The 18,330-nt window shown below is 41.5% G+C and overlaps 1 protein-coding gene across 6 annotated transcripts in view; it reads left to right on the forward strand.

The window, feature by feature from the left end:
- The first annotated feature begins 978 nt into the window (after window positions 1-978).
- The window catches only part of CNOT1 (CCR4-NOT transcription complex subunit 1), a 100,472-nt gene continuing 83,120 nt past the window's right edge, over window positions 979-18,330 (forward strand). For 2 of the 6 annotated variants that reach the window (XM_079907377.1, XM_079907376.1), the window contains exon 1: window positions 980-1,220. The gene's annotated coding sequence lies outside the window, so the exon portion shown is untranslated. Of the gene's footprint in view, window positions 1,221-18,330 lie in introns of all 6 variants that reach the window. The other 4 variants (XM_079907375.1, XM_079907380.1, XM_079907378.1 and 1 more) reach the window with 3 other exon arrangements.

An 18,330-nucleotide genomic window follows, 5' to 3' on the forward strand; every position in this document is an offset into this window, starting at 1 on the left:
GATGGCTAGGAGACAAGCAACCCAGCATAGCCTCAGGACGGGGTGATGAGGATACATTTTTTTCAAAACTTAAAAGAGCCACCAGCCAACACTTCCTTCCACTCCTCCCACACTCAGCTAGGAACACGTGACCACAAAATCTTTAAAAAAATGTTTCTCTATTCTTTCTCCCGAGAGCAAAGGGCGTAAGTATTCTTTCTGATACCAATTGCAGGGACTAAGCCAAAGAGAGACTGAGCTTCCTACCTCTCTGTAAAGAGTCCCTTCTTCAACAGGCAGAACTAGATGGGAAAGTTCTCTTGACGAAAGTGAGGCAGGCTAGGACCAAACGAGAACCTGGGGGACTACGTTCTCCAGCACGCATTACTCCTCCTAGGGCGCAGTCAGTGACGGAAGAACTCGCACTACGTTTGCGACAGGAACGGGGAGGGGGGAACTACATATCCCAGGATGCAAAAGCGCCACCACTCTAGTTACAGGCTGGCTTGCTTTCTGGGAGCTGGCGTTCCCCGCCAAATGGACAAGAAGGGTGGGGGTGGGGGGTGGGGGTGGGGAAATGTTTAAGATTGGGAAGCCCGGTGGTCTACCAGACTTGACACTTCGAAAGAGGAAGGAGAGTATCGGAAGGCTGTTTTTCCCTCTCAGAGTAGTGCCCGCGCAAGGTGGCGAGGATTTAAGGGCCCTCTCCTTTATTTATTGTTTCTCAGAGGCAATGCCAGGCCCCCATTGGTCGACGACCTCGAGGGCAGGTGGGAAGTCCGTAAAACCCCAAATCGAAGTTAGCTGCGTCTCTCCATTGGCCCTCGCCTCGAGCGCAGGCGCGAGGGCTCCTACTCCCGTCCCTGGGGACTGGTGAGCGGCAATTGGCCAAAGCCCGCGAAGTAGGAGTCTGGATTGGTAGTTGCTAGCAAGAGCCTGGTTTCTTCCTTGACTTCTGCAAGTGATAGTGTGTGATTGGTTTAAATCCGCGGGCACCCGTCGGTGATTGGGCAGGAGCCACGGGCGGGGTACGATCATTGGCTGGTGCTGGGGCCCTACCTCCTCGGGCGGGCAGCGAATGATGAAATGGGAACGGGGAGGGGAAAGGCCGCGACGTGAGCGCGCGACCTCCGGCGCCATTTTGTAGAGAAACAAGCGGAGTTAACCGAAGAGGGGTCGAGGAGAGCCGGAGTCGGGGACCCAGGAGTTTCCTGTGTCCAGCGCCGTCGGAGCCGCCTGAGGTGAGGTGGGCTGGGGTCGGGTGCTGGGGCCGGCGGGCGGTGTCAGCTACGGAAAGCGGGTGCCGGTGCGGGAAGGACCGGGGGTGGTCCCGGGGCCACTGGGAGCGTTTCCCGGCGCTCCGCTGTGTGAGGGGCAGTCGGGACGGGGAAGTGGAGAGGCGAGAGAAGGCGGACTCTCTCCCCTCGGCTGTAGAGTCTTTGGGCTCTGAAGAGAAGAGGCCGAGGCGAAGGCTCCATAAAGCGGAGGGCAGAGCGCGGGATGAGACCCGGGATGGCCCCCGGTCCGGGCCTGGAGGCTCTGAGGGCGGCGGTGGCGGCAGCTGGGGCGGCTGGGCCTCGCTTCGCGCGGACTGCACCCTTCTCAGACTCCCACGAGCTCCTCAACTGCCGGATGGGTGCAGCGGGCATCGGCCCCGGAGGCCTAGCTCCGGGGGCGAGGGGCCCGTGTTTGGAGTACAGGCTCCCAGTTTCTCTGGGCGGACCTGGAACTGCCAGTCCCCTCCCCCGCCCCCAGCACGTTGTCAAATCCCGGGTGTTTCGGGTGTCCGCAGGTGGGAGGGGCGGGCGGGAGAGAGCACTTCCTCATTACTTCTTGCCACAGGTTTTGTTCCACTCGCGCGCCCGGGCGCTGTCTCCAAAGTCGGCCCCCATCCACCGGGCCCAGTGTCTGTGCTGTAGTGGCGGTTCCGCTCATCCGTAGGCAGTGCCCGCTTCCTAGCCGAGCACTTGTAGGCCTCAGCGCTGGTGGCAGAGAGACTTACTACAGGTCTTACTAGAGGGTTCCGTGAGGCCAAACGCACAGGTGTTCTTTTTCAGTACCACCCCCTCTGTAGATTTCACACCACCGGGCTCCCACAGAGGAGTACCCTCACTAGGATGAAGCTTTAATGCTTAATGTCTGTGGTTTGGAAATGTTGTGTTTAAAGTAAACTTCGAGCAGAAACTTGGCCCCTTGAAGTCATTCAAATATCACAGTTTTTAGGGCTCTAATAAAAAGTATTTTTTTCCTGAAAGTGAGTAATAGCACTTAGTCTCCCTCTTTCTCTAAAATTCGATTGCCTTGGGGAGTTTATTTGACCAGTTAATAATTGAGTGAGTGTAGTTTATTACCGTTTGCGAAAAAAATTATGAACATTTGCCTCATGACAATCCGTTTGATAGGAGTTAGGGATACACGGATGAAAAAATGGTTGGACACGTACAAAATCAGGAAATAGGTCAAACAGAATAAGAACAAACTTGTTTGTGTAGAAGTATTTGGGTTTAATGTGCTCAGGTTGACATTCCTACCCATCCAGAGATTGGCAGTGTAGTATTTTAGCTATTAATAAGATATATGGTATCAGTTTAAATAATCCTGTTGTAGGACACTGCAGATTGTTACCTTGTCTGAGGAGAAAATGAGCTGATGATACATAAAGTTTTAGACATATAGTTGTGCTTTGACTGAAAAGGTCCCATGATGATAAAACTTGTTTAGAGAGTTGGTCTCTTTTCAACAAGTGGGGGCCCAAGTCCTTCCGTGGAAACTTAAGTCTAGAATCAAGGCACCAAGATTTGACCATCAATAACTGAAAGTATTACCCTTTCTTGCCTAAGATTGTAATCGTAGAAGTTTTAAGGCAGCCTTTTGTGGCATTATGGTGGAACAGAACTGAAACGCTTTTGGTTCCTAACTCACTCGAATGGATCTCTGGCTTAGCTTCTTTCTTTATGGTCTCTTAAATTTCTACTGGGGTTTTAAATCCCAATCTCTTTAATATGGATCTTTTCAGGCTAAGTACTGTGATGTTCTCCTAACTTTGGGTTAAGTCATTAAAAAAAAAAAGCAAAAACAATTGTGAGGACAGAAGAGGAAATGCTTCCTATTTCTTGACAGCATGTTTTAAGACTAATCTCAAATTATCCTTGCTTTTTCCAAGTATGTTTTTGGTTAGATTCTGATCTAGTTATGAAAAGCTTTCTTTTTAGCCAATTTAAATTTATGAACTTGAGTCTTTATTTCATTCTACCACGTAACAGATCTCTGGTACTCAATACCTTGGAAGAGAATTTATCACAGTAATTTTAATTGAATGCTCAGATATTTCAAGACACTTATTTTTCATGAGAAGTTTATGATTCTTGAATTAACAAAAGTAGTACCTGCTATGAATTTGGTATATTCTTTTGTAAAAGAACAAAGCTGACTTTCAAGTCAGTTCATATTATTAGTTGAAGCATTTCTTAACCAGCCCTCTGATCAAACTGAACTTCCTGCTGGGAAGTTTCAAAATGGCATCCTACTGAGTCTTATTTTAAGACCTTATATAAAGAAAGATCCAGCAGTTCCTCTTCTGTTTGCTCACAATTTTTCAGAAGCATGTTTCAAAGCTAAAATGGGCTCAAAACCTTTTGCACCCTATATGTACACAGTAGTTAATTTTACCGTACTTTTCATTCATACATTTGCAAGAATGTAGCAAAGCAAATAAAACAAATTATTCGTTGGAAAGCATTGTTTGAGAAGTCACTAATTAGAGGTGTAGACTTAATCTGAAATCCTGTGTTGAGATTTGAAGGAAATGCAGCCTTTGGGAGTGTGGAGCATAGGTTTAAGAAATGCATTTCTGGGGGAAAAATGCATTTCTGTCTTTAATGCTGGAAGGCTCAGGATATACCTCTAGGCTAAATTAAAATGTTGAATGAGATGTTAAACTGTCTGCAGGAGAGGTGTTGGTTTTATTGTTGTGCTTTTTGGGTTTTTTTTTTGTTTTTTGGACTAATTATATGAAATGTAACATGGAATGAAAGCATATTGTGAAAGACACCATTTTATTGCTCTTAAACTTCATATTAAGAGCTCAGCATTTTCCCTTTCAGATAATTAGTTTGAAATTTTGTCACCTTGGATTTAGAGCTCTTAGTTTTGAAATGCAGTGTTACTTTTAAATTTTTTGGTAGACTCATAAGAATAGTTACTCCTTTGTTTCAGACCTTGTCTTTTCTGCAGTAGCTTTCTAACTAATCTCCAGTATCTTTTCCCCATCATTTGTTTATTGGATTTCTTTATTACATAAGTAATATGTGAATATGTTCTAATTGTAAATGATTCTGGGAATACAGTTAATTCTTTACATTAATGCCAAATTGTCTACTAAATCATTGGTTTGAAACTAGGCATCCTATACGCCAAAGTTTTTCAAGTACCTTGGCCTGGAGCTTATTGTGTAAGTATTGATCCCTCCCTACTTATAGCAGTATATTACAACTTACACTTTAGTTAAATTTAAGACTGTTGCACAGTGGTTCCCAAATACATTTTTGCCCCTTTTATCTGGAATATCATCGTCTGTATCTACAAAAACATTATCCATCATTCCAGTTCATACTCAGATGTACTGTCTATAATCTTTTCCCTGACTTCCCTAAGCAAAATTGATTTCTTACATTCCTCTTGGCTAGTTTCACTTATCTTTACCATGTATTGCCTTATAAGTTGTCTCATTTTATAGTAGGTAAGAAGTCTCCCATCCTCCGAACATATACATACAGTTGCCCTGAATGGTAATTGAATAATACTTCATTTGTTACAGTTGGGTAGATTTATAGAACATGGTGTTCTTGGAAAACAGTACACTCTGGTTTTCTTTTGAGGACACAGACTGTTTTTCTTGGAGCTATATACTTATAATTCTGTTGACATCTTTTAGAAGGTTAAACTTTGAAATCTAGTCATACAGAATTATGGTGTCATCTGTAGGAAATTGAAGCCCAGGAAAGTGAGGTGACTTCCTTAAGTTTAATGTTAGACCAGGTTTTCCTACTCTAGCCTAATGGTGATTCTGTCTTTCCGTACTGCTATTCAGTACAAGAAAAAGTTCTGTGAATCTGATCATTCATCATAAAGGTGAGAATAATCTATGATCAACCACTTATTTTTGGAGGACAAGACACAAGATTTGAGTTTTTCATCTCTTCAGTGTGAAAATATAAAACTCTAGTCTGACAAAAAGATAGTCTTTTGCAATTATTGGGAATGGTCGTTACTTAACCTCAGTGTAATAAACTTGCATTTCCATTGAGGCCTTCAAAGGATGGAGCGACTTAAGTTTTAAAATGTTCTTCAGCACTGTAAATTGAATTGTGACAGATAATTTGAGTAAGTTTTCTTCCGGTGTAGTTACAGTTTTAAGATAAAGTAGTTCTAAGAAGGGTACTCTCTGTTATTATTTTTTAGTTATCTTAAATACATAGTGTATAGCTTTATAATTTTACACATGCTACTGGGAAGATGCTTCTGAATATTCAGTTGATTTCAGATCAAGAACTTGGTTCTTTTCTGATTTTGGAGTAAACATGCTTTTTGGGCTCTTTTCACTTTTTCAGTTTTTAAAAATGGATGGTTATTTGCTAATACTAACAGTTGTTTAAACTATGCTGATGTACAGATTGTAGTAATTCTTCTAGAATTGTGAAGTGCCTTCCCTGGCGATCCAGTGGTTAAGACTCTGTGCTTCCACTTCAGGGGTTGCGGGTTCAATCCCTGGTTGGGGAACTAAGATCCCACATGCTGAGTGGCCAAAAAATAAGTAAATAAGTAAAATAAGGTGAAATAAAATTGTGAAGCTATCCACACAAGGCTATTAAATGTGCTTTAAAAGTTACTATTAAGGTTCTGTTGCCTTTTTTTTGGCCACACCGCCCAGCATGTGGGTCTTAGTTCCCTGACCCCAGGGATCGAACCCGTGCCCCCTGCACTGGAAGTGCAGAGTCTTAACCACTGGACCACCAGGGAAGTCCCAGTCAACTCTTGATCCATTTGTTTTTATCCTTGGCAAAGCTTTCATTTCAAACCGATTTATTACCTGTTGACCATAATGTTCTTGAATATTTCCTTATCCCTTGCCAGCTGGGTTCTAAAAAAAAGTTTTACACTAGACCTTTCTAAGCCCAGTAATACATAATTTGGGGATGTCCTTGATTTGGATTACTCATATTAGTGCTTTTTGCTCTTTAGGTAATGAAGAGGTAAGTGTACCATGTATATATATCCACTGTTATGGCATGGATATTTTAGGAATATTCCTGTTTCCTTTTCAAACAGACAGTTACACCAAAGATTACAGAAGTTGAGGTTGTCTGTCCAAAGGTAAAATGTAAAAATTACTTGAAAGTATTTCATTTTGATTTTTGTCTTCTTCAATCAGTAAGCCCTCAAAGGATTCTGGCAACTGCAAAACGTTGGTATGGTAACTTACTTTAATATAGTAACCTTGTTTTGGGATATTTGTGTATAGCTTTGTAGGGTTCTTCTGTGTTTGGGTTTTAGTCACTAATTTCCTCTTAATGTGCTATTATCTACCTTGCTTTCTACCCTTGCTCCCCTGTAGTTTATTCTCAGTTCATCATCTGGAGTGATTCTTATATTTTTAAAAATTATATTGTGTCTTCTGCTCAAAACCACCCATTGATTCTCCATTTGTCTTTATTAAAAGCCAAAGAAAGTCCTTTTATCACCTACAGGATTTAGCCCTGCCCTATACCTCTTCATATGTTCCCCCTTCTCTCCAACTTACTCTCTTTACTCTCCCCCTCACTAAGTACTTCACCTACACTTGGCCTCCATGCTTTTTCTCACATATGCCATGTACTCTCTGAGGAAGCCTTTGCATTAACTGACAGTCCCTCTGTCTGGAACATTCTTCTCTCAGATATGTGCATGGCTAAACCCCTCAGCTCCTTAAAATTTCAAATACTACTTTCTCCATAAGGCTTACTCTGACCACCCTACTTTGCAATCTCCTCCCGCCCTCCTCACCCCCAGTGTGGTTCACCTTTACCCTTGCTATTTTTCCATAGTACTTAGTGTCTCTTGAAATGCTTGATAATTTTTTATGATTACTGTTTCTTTCCCCCATTGGGAATGCAGGGATGTATGCATGGCTGTTCACTGATGTATCTCAAATACCTGACACATAGTAAGTACTCAACAAGTATTTGACTAGGTTAATATACATAATAGTAGTGTGTAAACTGTTTCTCTGATAAGTTTTGGTAGCCACTTCACATTAGCCATATACTATTTCCTACCATTTGGTGGATTTAAGTTGTGCTTGGCTTTGTATTAACTTTGTGGGAAGCCAAACTTGAGGTGTTGGCATGTAGGGCCCACCTGCAGAAAGTGGATGCAAAAGCTGTTTTCTCAATAAGGACACTATTGATGTTTGGGCAGAATAGTTTATTGGTGGTGCTGTCCTCCTTCCTTGCAAGATGTTTATTGCATCTCTAATTCTCATTGAATACCAGTGGCTCTCCCTTTCAAAACGCTTTTGGAGATGATATTGCCCTCTAGTTTATAAATACCAGTATAAATACCCTTTTGGGGTTCATATTTGTTGTCAGGGTTATTTTACTTAACTTTTATCCAACTATTGTTGGGGTAAGTCACAAGTTTACTTAAAATTATTTTAATTTTACAACAGCATATGTGAAAACACTACATATGGAAAAGGAATACCATATTTCACTGATTCTAAAAGAAATTTTTAACATTTTAACACCTCTGAAATTGGGATGTATCATGTCAGAAAAAAAACTGCCAAATAAAGTTTGTAAGTGATACATAAGATAGTGATGCTATCACAATTAAAGACAAACCAACCTGAAATGAGATTATGGAAAATTATCTCCGCCTTTGATGGGTGATGAAGGTAGAAGAAATTTACCAAACTTTGACTACATTTTGTTTTCTGTTAAGTCTAGTCAAATTGTATTTTAGGGACCTAGAAACTGAATATGGTATTGGACTTATTTAGCAGGGTTATGGAAAATTTTTGATGCCCTCAAAGCTGGTTGTTTGGTTGGGAGTGGTGGCAAAGAAGAGATAGGGAATAAACCCAAAGTATGTCCCCAGGCACTGATGAAAAGGATAATACACATGAAACAATAGAGAACAGTGTGATTAAATTTTAACAGTATGTGTCATGCATACTGAAGGGAAGGGAAGGTAGATCAGCACATCAACCTGTAGACAATCTGATGTGTTTGGAAGGTTTCAGAGGGGCTGGGGCTTGAGCTAGGCCCTGGTCTTATTACCTTATGGTTTTGTCCTCTTTATTTGCTTGCCTTCTGGTGACCACTAACGTCCCGGTCTCGAAGGTATTAGGGATCTCCTAGTTGGTAATTCTGATAATTTATAATAGTTTCTTTTTTTTTTTATACTGCCAAATGTATGTCATAAGATCTCTCCCCCATGGTTTTCATAGACTATTACGGATGTATTAGTTATCAGTTGCTGTACAACAAATGACCTCCAAATTTAGCTGTTTAAAGCTTCTTTGCTTTTTATTATTTCACAGGCACAACCTGGCTAGATGCTTCTGACTCAGTGTCTCTCACAAAGTTGCAGTGCAAGTATTCACAGGCCATACTCATCTCATGTCTGAAGGGTAGTGAGAAGGGTCTGAAGGGTACAAGCTTACTCATGTAGCAGTTGGCAGGTCTCAGATCCTTGCCGGCTATTGTTTGGGACATATCAGTTCTGTGCCACATTGCCCTCTCCACAGGGTTACTCACAACATGACTGCTTGCTTCTTTCTGTCAGAGCACAGGCTTGGAGAGAGGTAAACCAGACAGAAGTCAGTCTTCTTGTAACTTAATCTTGGAAATGGCTTTCTGTTCTCTTATTTTGAAGCCACGTTTAAGGTCCAGCCCACACTTAAGGGGAGCAGATTACTTAAAGGTGTAAGTAAATATTAGGCAGGGATCATTGGGGTTATTTTAGAGGCTGCCTACCACAGTGGACAAAGATTCTTCCTTGGAGCTCTCTTAGGGATGCTATCTGTTTCTAGGTTTTACTTATTACCATTAAGAAGAGAACTCTCCTTGGTTTCTGATATTAATCACTGTTTCTTCCACCTCTCTGTCCACTCTTTATTTCCCTTTTTGACTTCCTTTGTTTTTTTCTTATTGAAGTATAGTTGATTTACAATGTTATATGAGTTTCAGGTGTACAACGTAGTGATTCAATGTTTTTAGAGGTTATACTCTATTTAAAATTACTGTAAAATATTGGCTGTATTCCCTGTGCTGTACAATATATCCTTAGAGCTTATTTATTTTATACATAGTAGCTTGTACCTTTTAATCTCTTGCCCCTGTCTTGCCCCTTCTCCCATCCGTCTCCAACCTTTAACCACTAGTTTGTTCTGTCTGTGAATCTGTTTCTGTTTTGTTATATTCGTTTGTGTTTTTTTTAAGATTTCACATATAAGATAGCATACAGTATTTGTCTTTGACTCCACTAAGCATAATACCCTGTAGGTCCATCCACGTTGTTGCAAATGGCAGAATTTCTTTTTTTTTTTTTTTGGTTGAGCCACATGGCATGTGGGATCTTAGCTCCCCGACCAGGGATTGAACCCACACCCCCAGCAGTGGGAGCATGGAGTCTTAACCACTGGACCACCAGGGAAGTCCCTCATTTTTTTTATTCCTGAGTAATAGTCCATTTTATATATGTGTGTATATAAATGGGCACATCTACTTTATATATTCCTCCGTTGATGGACACTTACATTGCTTCCATATCTTGGCTGTTATAAATAATGCTGCTATGTGCATTGAGGTGCATGTATCTTTTCGAACTAGTGTTTTAATTTTCTTCTGACATATACCTGGGAGTGGAATTGCTGGATCATATAGTAGTTCTGTATTTAGGGTTTTTTTTTTTTTTTTGGTAATATTTATTTATTTGGTTGTGCCAGGTCTTAGTTGCAGCTCCTGGGCTCCTTAGTTGTGGCACGCAGGCAGGCATGTGGGCTCCTTAGTTGCAGCATGCATGTGGAATCTAGTTCCCTGACCAGGGGTCGAACCGGGTCCCCGGCATTTGGGAGCTCAGAGTCTTAACCACTGCACACCAGGGAAGTCCCTGTTTTTAGTTTTTGAGTTCCTCTGTTTTGGGTGGTTTTTTTCACCTTCCCTTAAGTGCTAAGCTTCCTTAGGACTCTCTATAGCAGGGGTCCCCAACCCCTCCCCACCACACAGCAGGAGTTGAGTGGTGGGCAAGTGAGAGAAGCTTCATCTGCTTCTCCCCATCATAGCTCGCATTACCACCTGAACCTTTGCTCAAAATTACTGCCCGAACCATCCCCCCCGCCCCCCAGTAGAAAAATTGTCTTCCATAAAACTGGTCCCTGGTGCCAAAAAAGGTTGGGGAACTGCTACTCTATAGGCCCTCTCTTATTCTCATTTCTATAGTTCTCCCATGCTATCATCTATATGTTGATGACACTGAGATGTGTTATTAGCAGCCCACACTTTCCATGCTCCAGACTGTAAATCTAACTGCCCAGTGGATTTCATCTGTATGCTTTACTCAAGGCATGCCTCATTATCTTTCTTGCCCTTCACACTTTGTCTTCCTCAGTTGTTTCATGTCAGGAGTGAGTGGAACCCAGCTGCTTAGTCTGGAAAGGTGTGTTTGATTCCTTCTCTTTATTCACTTCTTTCCTTATTCTTCACAGTTTTAGAATCCTTGCAGTTCCCTCTTGAGTGCATTCACTTCTTTTTCCCACTGATAGTCTTTAATTTCTCTGTGACCTACTCTTCTTTCTCAGTGTTTCACATTGTCAAGAGTAACTTCTAAAAGTTTTCACCCAATCATGTCTTCTTTTGGTAGGCAAAAGCAGGCTAGGGTTGTAACAAACAACCCCAAGGTATCAGTGGCTTAGCAAAGTAGACGTTTATACTCAGATAACTTTCCTCAGATAACTTTCATTGAGAGTGTTCATTTAGGTTACCTTCTATGCAGTAATTCAAGAACCGAGGCTCCTTCCATCTTTTGGTGCCACCCTCCTCTAGGTGTTAGGAGTTCTGTTCATAGCTGGTGCTTGGTGAAAGAACCAGAGGGTCGTGAGTAGGAGGTTTTATGGACCAGTGGCTGGTATCATATTTGGCCTACATTTCATTGGGTATAACTTAGTTTGTTGGCCACACCTGTGCAAGAGGCTGAGAAATATAGTCTAGCTGTTTATCCAGGAAGAGGAAACAGATTTGATGATTATCTAATCAGACTCTGCCACTTCCCTATTCCCTAAAACATATCTAAGGCAATCCAAATAGCTTCCAGGATTGTCTTTATGATAAAATGCAAAATTCTGAAATGGATTCTGCACATACTAGAGAAGAAACCCACAAAATGAGTCCCAGTTACCTTCAGAAGGCTTTTCCTCTTGGCTAGTAACAGGATGAGTGTGGGGGGGGGGTCCCCCAGGACTACCATCCCCAGGTTCAGGTTCAGTCACTAGAAGGACTCACAGGACTTGGCATATGGTTGTACTCAGGGTTATGATTTATTACAGCAAAAGGATACAAAGCAAAATCAGGAAAGGGAAAATGCATGTGGGGTGGAGTCCAGAGAAAACTAGGCTCATTCTCCCAAGCATGAGCCTCTTCTAGTGCCTCTCCCAGTGGAGTCACACAGGACCTACTTAATTCCTCCAGCAATTGTGACAGCATATGTGTATGAAATGCCTCCTGGCAGGGAAGCTTATTAGAAACTCAGTGCCTAGGTTGGTCATGTAGGCACCTTCTGCCTACCACATAGCAAAATTCCAGGTTCCCAGAGGGAAAGCAGGTGTTCAACATAAACCACGTTTTTGGGTACAGTTTAGGCACAGTGAGCCACTCTTATTAGTTCTGGGAGTGGGAATTCGTTCTCTCAAAATCCAAATTCTGACACCGGCCAAGAGCCAACCTGGCAAGCCTTCCTAAGTATAGCAGCCTCAGGCCTTCTATGTTAAATTAACTCTTCTGCACAGTGACTGAGGTTCAGACCTCTATAGATTGGGATTCTGTATAGAGAACCTTAGAATATGCAAACAAACAAACTTTATTGACCTAAGTTTTCTTTTCTCTCTTTTTTTTTTTTTTTTTTTGGCTGCGTTGGGTCTTGGTTGCTGCGCGCGGGCTTTCTCTAGTTGCGGCGAGCTGGGGCTACTCTTTGTTGCAGTGTGCGGGCTTCTCATTGCGGTGGCTTCTCTTGTTGTGGAGCACGGGCTCTAGGTGCATGGGCTTCAGTAGTTGTGAGTGGGCTCAGTAGTTGTGGCTTGCGGGCTCTAGAGCGCAGGTTCGGTAGTTGTGGCACACAAGCTTAGGTGCTCCGTGGCATGTGAGATCTTCCCGGACCAGGGCTTGAACCCATGTTCCCTGCATTGGCAGGCAGATTCTTAACCACTGCACCACCAGGGAAGCCCTAAAATTACTTTTCTATCAGTGGGGGAAAAAAGTTCAATTTCCTTTTCAGCTTCTTTCATCTAACTTTTCATTTATGGTTACTGTTTGTATCCTTCTAGATACTCTGCATATAAGGACATACATACAACATGTCACTTGCTTTTAAAAACCCTAATAGATATTTCCAACCTTTCTAGCTTTTTATTAGCGTTAAATGATATTCCATTTTATGATTTACTTAACCAGTGCCCTTTTGATGGATACCTAGGCAGTTCTCAGTTGATACATTTTAAACAGTTGGTCTGGGACTTCCCTGGTGGTCCAGTGGTAAAGAACCCACCTTGCAAAGCAGGGGACGTGGGTTGGATCCCTAGTCAGGGAACTAAGATCCCACATGCCTCGGGGCCACTGAGCTCGCAGGCCTCAACTAGGGAGTCTGTGTGCCGCAAACTACAGGGACCACATGCTCTGGAACCTGCGCACCACAACTACAGAGCCCATGCACCTTGGATCCTGCCCGCCACAACTAGAGAGAAAACCCACACGCCACGGAAGAGAAGCCCGCGCGCCGCAACAAAAGATCCTGCATGCCTCAACGGAAGATCCCACGTGCCGCAACTAAGACTCTAAGCAGCCAAAAAATAAATTAAATAAATAATAAAGTAAATCTTAAAAAAATAAAGAGTTGGTCATTTCCTGGATGAAAAAGAAATGAGTTAAAAGACAAAGTGCAGAGATGCGGGTTTAGGGACCTAAAGCTCTTACTATTCATCACTTTCTGTAAGGTTGGAGATATTTATATCAGGAAATGGCATTAAAAGTTAGGGACTTCCCTGGTGGCACAGTGGTTAAGAATTCGCCTGCCAATGCAGGAGAACACAGGTTCGATCTCTGGTCTGGGAAGATCCCACATGCTGTGGAGCAGCTAAGCTGGCCTAAGCCAGTGTGCCACAACTACTAAGCCCACGTGCCTAGAGCCCATGCTCCGTAACAGAAGCCACTGCAGTGAGAAGCCTGCGCACCGCAATGAAGCAACTAGAGAAAGCCCGCGTGCAGCAACGAAGACTTAACACAGCCAAAAAAAAAACACAAAAAAGAACCCCAAAACAATTAGACTCTTTAAAATACTGATTTTGAAGTTATAATACAAGTTTTAAAAATCATACATCTATTGCTCTATTATTATCATGTCTTCACAACTGTATTAGTAGCTGCAAGTTAAACTTTAAAGTTGAGATAATATCTTCCTCAACGAGTTATCAGGTTTAAATAAACTAATATAGTTGACCCTTGAATAGCATGAGAGGTGGAGCACCAACAGCTTTGAAGTCAAAATTTCACGGGTAACTTTACAGTTGGCTCTTTTTATCCATAGATTCAAACAACTTTGGATATAGTACTGTATTGAAAAAATCCACGAATAAGTGGATCCTCTCATTTCAAACCCCTGTTTAAGGGTCAACTGTATGTAAAATGCTTAGAACAATTCTTGTATTTAAGTGTTTGTTGTGATTATGCTCCTATAAGTTATCCTATTATGTACACAGTAATTATAACTGAAATTTTAATAAGTGAGCCAACATTTTGGATGAATGGCTTGGAACTGTGCAGTGTAAATCTAGAGTCCCTGCCTCCTGGAGGAATATTAAATATCAGGGTATGTATTTTGTTTTAAGTTAGTGCTTAGTTGGTCATGAAGTTCTGTAGAAAATAGTGAGCTCTCTTAAAACCAAAGGAAGAAGTGGGACATCTGGGAAAATTAGTAATGGTTGCTTCTGGATGCTAGCGTACATACTTTTCCCTGATTTATATGGGCCATTAGTACTTTGCAACTTTGTCAATTATGGTAACAGTACCCACATGTGGCCTTTTTTTTTTTGGCCACACCACAATGCATGTGGTATTTTAATTCCCCAACCAGGATGGAACCTGAGCCCCCTGCATTGGAAGCGTGGAGTCTTAACCACTGGACCGCCAGGGAAGTCCCTAATTTTATACTAAGATTAGTTAAAATTAAGTAAAATATTAAAAATTCAGTCACCCTAGCCACATTTCAAGTAGCCACATGTGGTTAGTAGCTGCCACATTGAACAGTGCTGTTGTGGAACATTTCCATAATTGGAGAAAATGAATGAGAAGAAGGCTCAACTCAGCTTCTTCTAATCAGGATGCTACTTTTAAGACTTGGGAATTTTCAAAGTCAGACTTTGGTATTAGTAGACCTCAGAATTCTATGTATTTTTAATACTGGAAGTTGGGGGTTCAATAAACTGATAGCCTTTGGTCTGGTGTATTTGGCTTCTTAAAGTACCTATTGGTACTTAAACCTAGAGCAAGTTAGGTGGTAACTATTAAGGTTGCTATGGGAAACCAAAGTGTCTTTAGACATGTCTTTGGTCCAGCTGAAAGAAATAAAGGGGAGAAAAAGGAATCAGTGGGAGGGGCTTTCCTTATCTTAGTAGCAAGAGGTTGCCTCAAGCTATACTTTTCTTAAACTAATCCCAGAGCTATTTGTAAAGTCAGTGGTTTTCTAACTTCAAAATGCATAAGAATCACCTCCAGAGTTTTTTGTTTTGTTTTGTTTGCGGTTCTGCAGGCCTCTCACTGTTGTGGCCTCTCGCGTTGCGGAGGCTCAGTTGCAGAGGCTCAGCCTGCGTAGGGTCAGCGGCCATGGCTCCCGGGCCCAGCCACTCCGCGGCATGTGGGATCTTCCCGGACCCAGGCACGAACCCGTGTCATCTGCATCCATCTGCATCGGCAGGCGGACTCTCAACCACTGCGCCACCAGGGAAGCCCACCTCCAGAGTTTAAAATGCAGTGTCCTGTTGTCTTTCCCTAAAGATTTTGACTCTTTTGGTGTAGGGTAATGCTTAGGAATCAGCATTTTATTTACTTTTAATTTTTTAATTATTTTTTTTTGGCCATGCTGCGTAGCTTGCAGGATCTTAGTTCCCTGACCAAGGATTGAACCCCTGCCCACGGCAGTGAAAGCTCAGAGTCCTAAACACTGGATAGCCAGGGAATTCCCAGGAATCAGCATTTTAAATACCTCTCTTTCTTCTCCCAGTTCTTATATACAGTTGCCTTAGTTGCAAGCATTACAGTAAATTCTGTATTCTGTTAAGCCCCTTGAGATCAGTGTTTACTTTTGTGTTTTCTATAGCATCTAAAGTTATGTACATGGTATATGGTTAGGCTCAAATGTTTGAATTAATAGGAGGGCCACCTCTAGCAGATGATTTTTATGGTACACTGGAGCGAAATGGAAAAGGAGCATTTGACATTTTGCATAATCCTGATAAAATAAGGGATGATAATAGTAAACTTTTTCAATTAAAAATATTTTCAAAGTTTAATGAATTTGAGCTTGTTTCTGTAATCAGGTTTATGTCGGTTTTATGCTTGAAAAGGCTACATACATTTTAACAATCTCCAAATTGTTGACAGTCATCATCAAAGAGAAGCCTCATTTGCATAAATAAATATGTGATACATTTAAAACATTTTTTCGAGCTTTTTTTTCCCCCGAGCCTTTTTGCAGTACGCGGGCCTCTCACTGTTGGGCCTCTCCCGTTGCGGAGCACGCGCAGGCTCAGCGGTCATGGCTCACAGGCCCAGCCGCTCTGCGGCACGTGGGATCTTCCCGGACCGGGGCATGAACCCGTGTCCCCTGCATCGGCAGGCAGACTGTCAACTACTGCGCCACCAGGGAAGCCCAAGGCTCATCCTTTTTTATTGACAAAATGTAATACCTTTAGAAAAATGTGAATGTATTTTGAGCCCAACATTAAAAATGATGTCAAAGTAAAGATGAAGCTTTAATTTGAGAGTTTGTGTGCATAGCAGCATTGCAGCTGTCTTGGATGCCACTTTAACAGAGAAGACAAGAGATTTAAGGGTATTAATTGCTCCTGTCAGAAGCCAACCACTCAGCTTTACCATATCATCACTCTGGACCAGTCAGTACCAATTTGGTCTGCCTGGCTATACTCCTTTAGCATGTGGTTTGTAAACTTCTCCATCAGCTCCACTGAAAAGATTTGATAGTTGCTTACTTTTTAGCTAGCTGTTAAAGCTGATGTTGAGGTGATAGAGCATCATCCACTGTGCTTGTAATGGATACCTCCTGTTGTTGCCTTGAGGGCTTAGGAGATCCTTATCCCTGCTACACCTCCTGCCTCTTAAAGATAAACCCTTTGGGAAAGCTGTGATATAGTTGAGGCCTAATTTTACCAATGGGGAGGGGGAAGCATAGAGGTTCATCACTTATTCAAGGTCATTTACCCTTGTGTTATGTGTAGTTACTGGTATTATGGCTTTAAATTTTGAATTATTTTAAAAATTGCTTAAACTTAGCTTAAATTTTCATTTTGTAAAAATTACCATATACTTGTAAAAATTAAAATACACTTGAGTACAAAGTGAATTTTTGGAAATCCTATCACGTGCTTGTAATTCCTGCTTTAAATTATAAAGGTAATACATGCCCCCATCCTCAGTTTTGTTAAGAAAAATTTCACACGTACAGAAAAATGCAAAGAATAATACAGTGAACAATCCCATAACTTCTTCCTAGATTAAACAGTTAACGTTTTGCCATGTTTATTTTCTCTATATTTTTATATTTTTACTGAAGTATTTGATCCCAGATGTTTCGGCATGTATCTCCTACAAGTTAAGACTTTCTGGCATAGTCATACTACATCTAAGAATATTAAATACTTAAAAAACCTTATATTAGAGTATAGTTGATTTACAATGTTGTGTTAGTTTCAGGTATACATCAAAGTGAATCAGTTATACACATACATATATCCACTTATTCCTTTCCCATATAGGCCATTACAGAATGTTGAGTAGAGTTCCCTGTGCTATACAGTAAGTCCTTATTAGTGACCTTTTTTGTATATAGTAGTGTGTATATGTCAATCCCGGTCTCCCAATTTATCCCTCCCAGAATATTAAATACTTTTATAATATCCAGTCAGTTTAAAAACTTCCCCAGATGCCTCAAGAATATCTTTTGTAGCTTTTTAAAAAAAATATTTATTTATTTATTTGGCTGCGGCAGGTCTTAGTTGAGGGCACGTGGTCTCTTAGTTGCGGCATGTGGGATCTAGTTCCCTGACCAGGGATCGAACCTGGCTGGGCCCCTTGCATTGGGAGCGTGGAGTCTTAATCACTGGACCACCCTTTTATAGCTTTTTTGAATCAAGCTCAGATTACTGTTCACGTTAAACCTTTTCATTTTGGTTTTGTAATCTAGAACAGACCCCACTTTCTCCTCTGTCTTCCTGACTTTCTGGCTCGCGAGTGTAGGCCAGTGGTCTGGTAGAATAATCCAACACTTGGATTTGTCTGATTAGGTTCTCATGTATAGTTAAACTTGTTCCTTAAACCCTTTATTTCCTGTGAATTGATAGGTGTAGAGGTGTGGTTAGGTTTATGTTAGCCATCTTTGGCAAGAATACTCCAAAGTGACACTTCACATTGCAACACATCAGTAGGCACATTTGTTGGGTAGTCTCACCATTAGTAACTTGATCATTTACTTAAGGTAGTGACAGTCATATCTCTATGGTAGAGGAACATTTCTTTCCCTTTGTAATTAGTGGGTAATACTGTACAAATGTCCCACCTGAGGATTTTTAGGCATTGGTGATTCTTGCCTGAATCAGTTTTTATACTGATCAGGGGTATTACACAATGGTAACTTTATTTTTCTTTTATACTTTCTAAGTTTGTTAGCCAGCACCTTTCTGGTGCATCTTGTCCTTCCTCTTTAAGTATAATCATGGATTTAGGGATTCTTATTCACTGTATTATAGTTGTAGTCAATTTTTTTACCCTGTGATTTATTGGAAGGAACTTTTATCCATAGTGGCTTACTGAA

This window comes from Stenella coeruleoalba (genome assembly GCF_951394435.1).
Source record: "Stenella coeruleoalba genome assembly, chromosome: 20".
NCBI classification, from domain to species: Eukaryota; Metazoa; Chordata; class Mammalia; order Artiodactyla; family Delphinidae; genus Stenella; species Stenella coeruleoalba.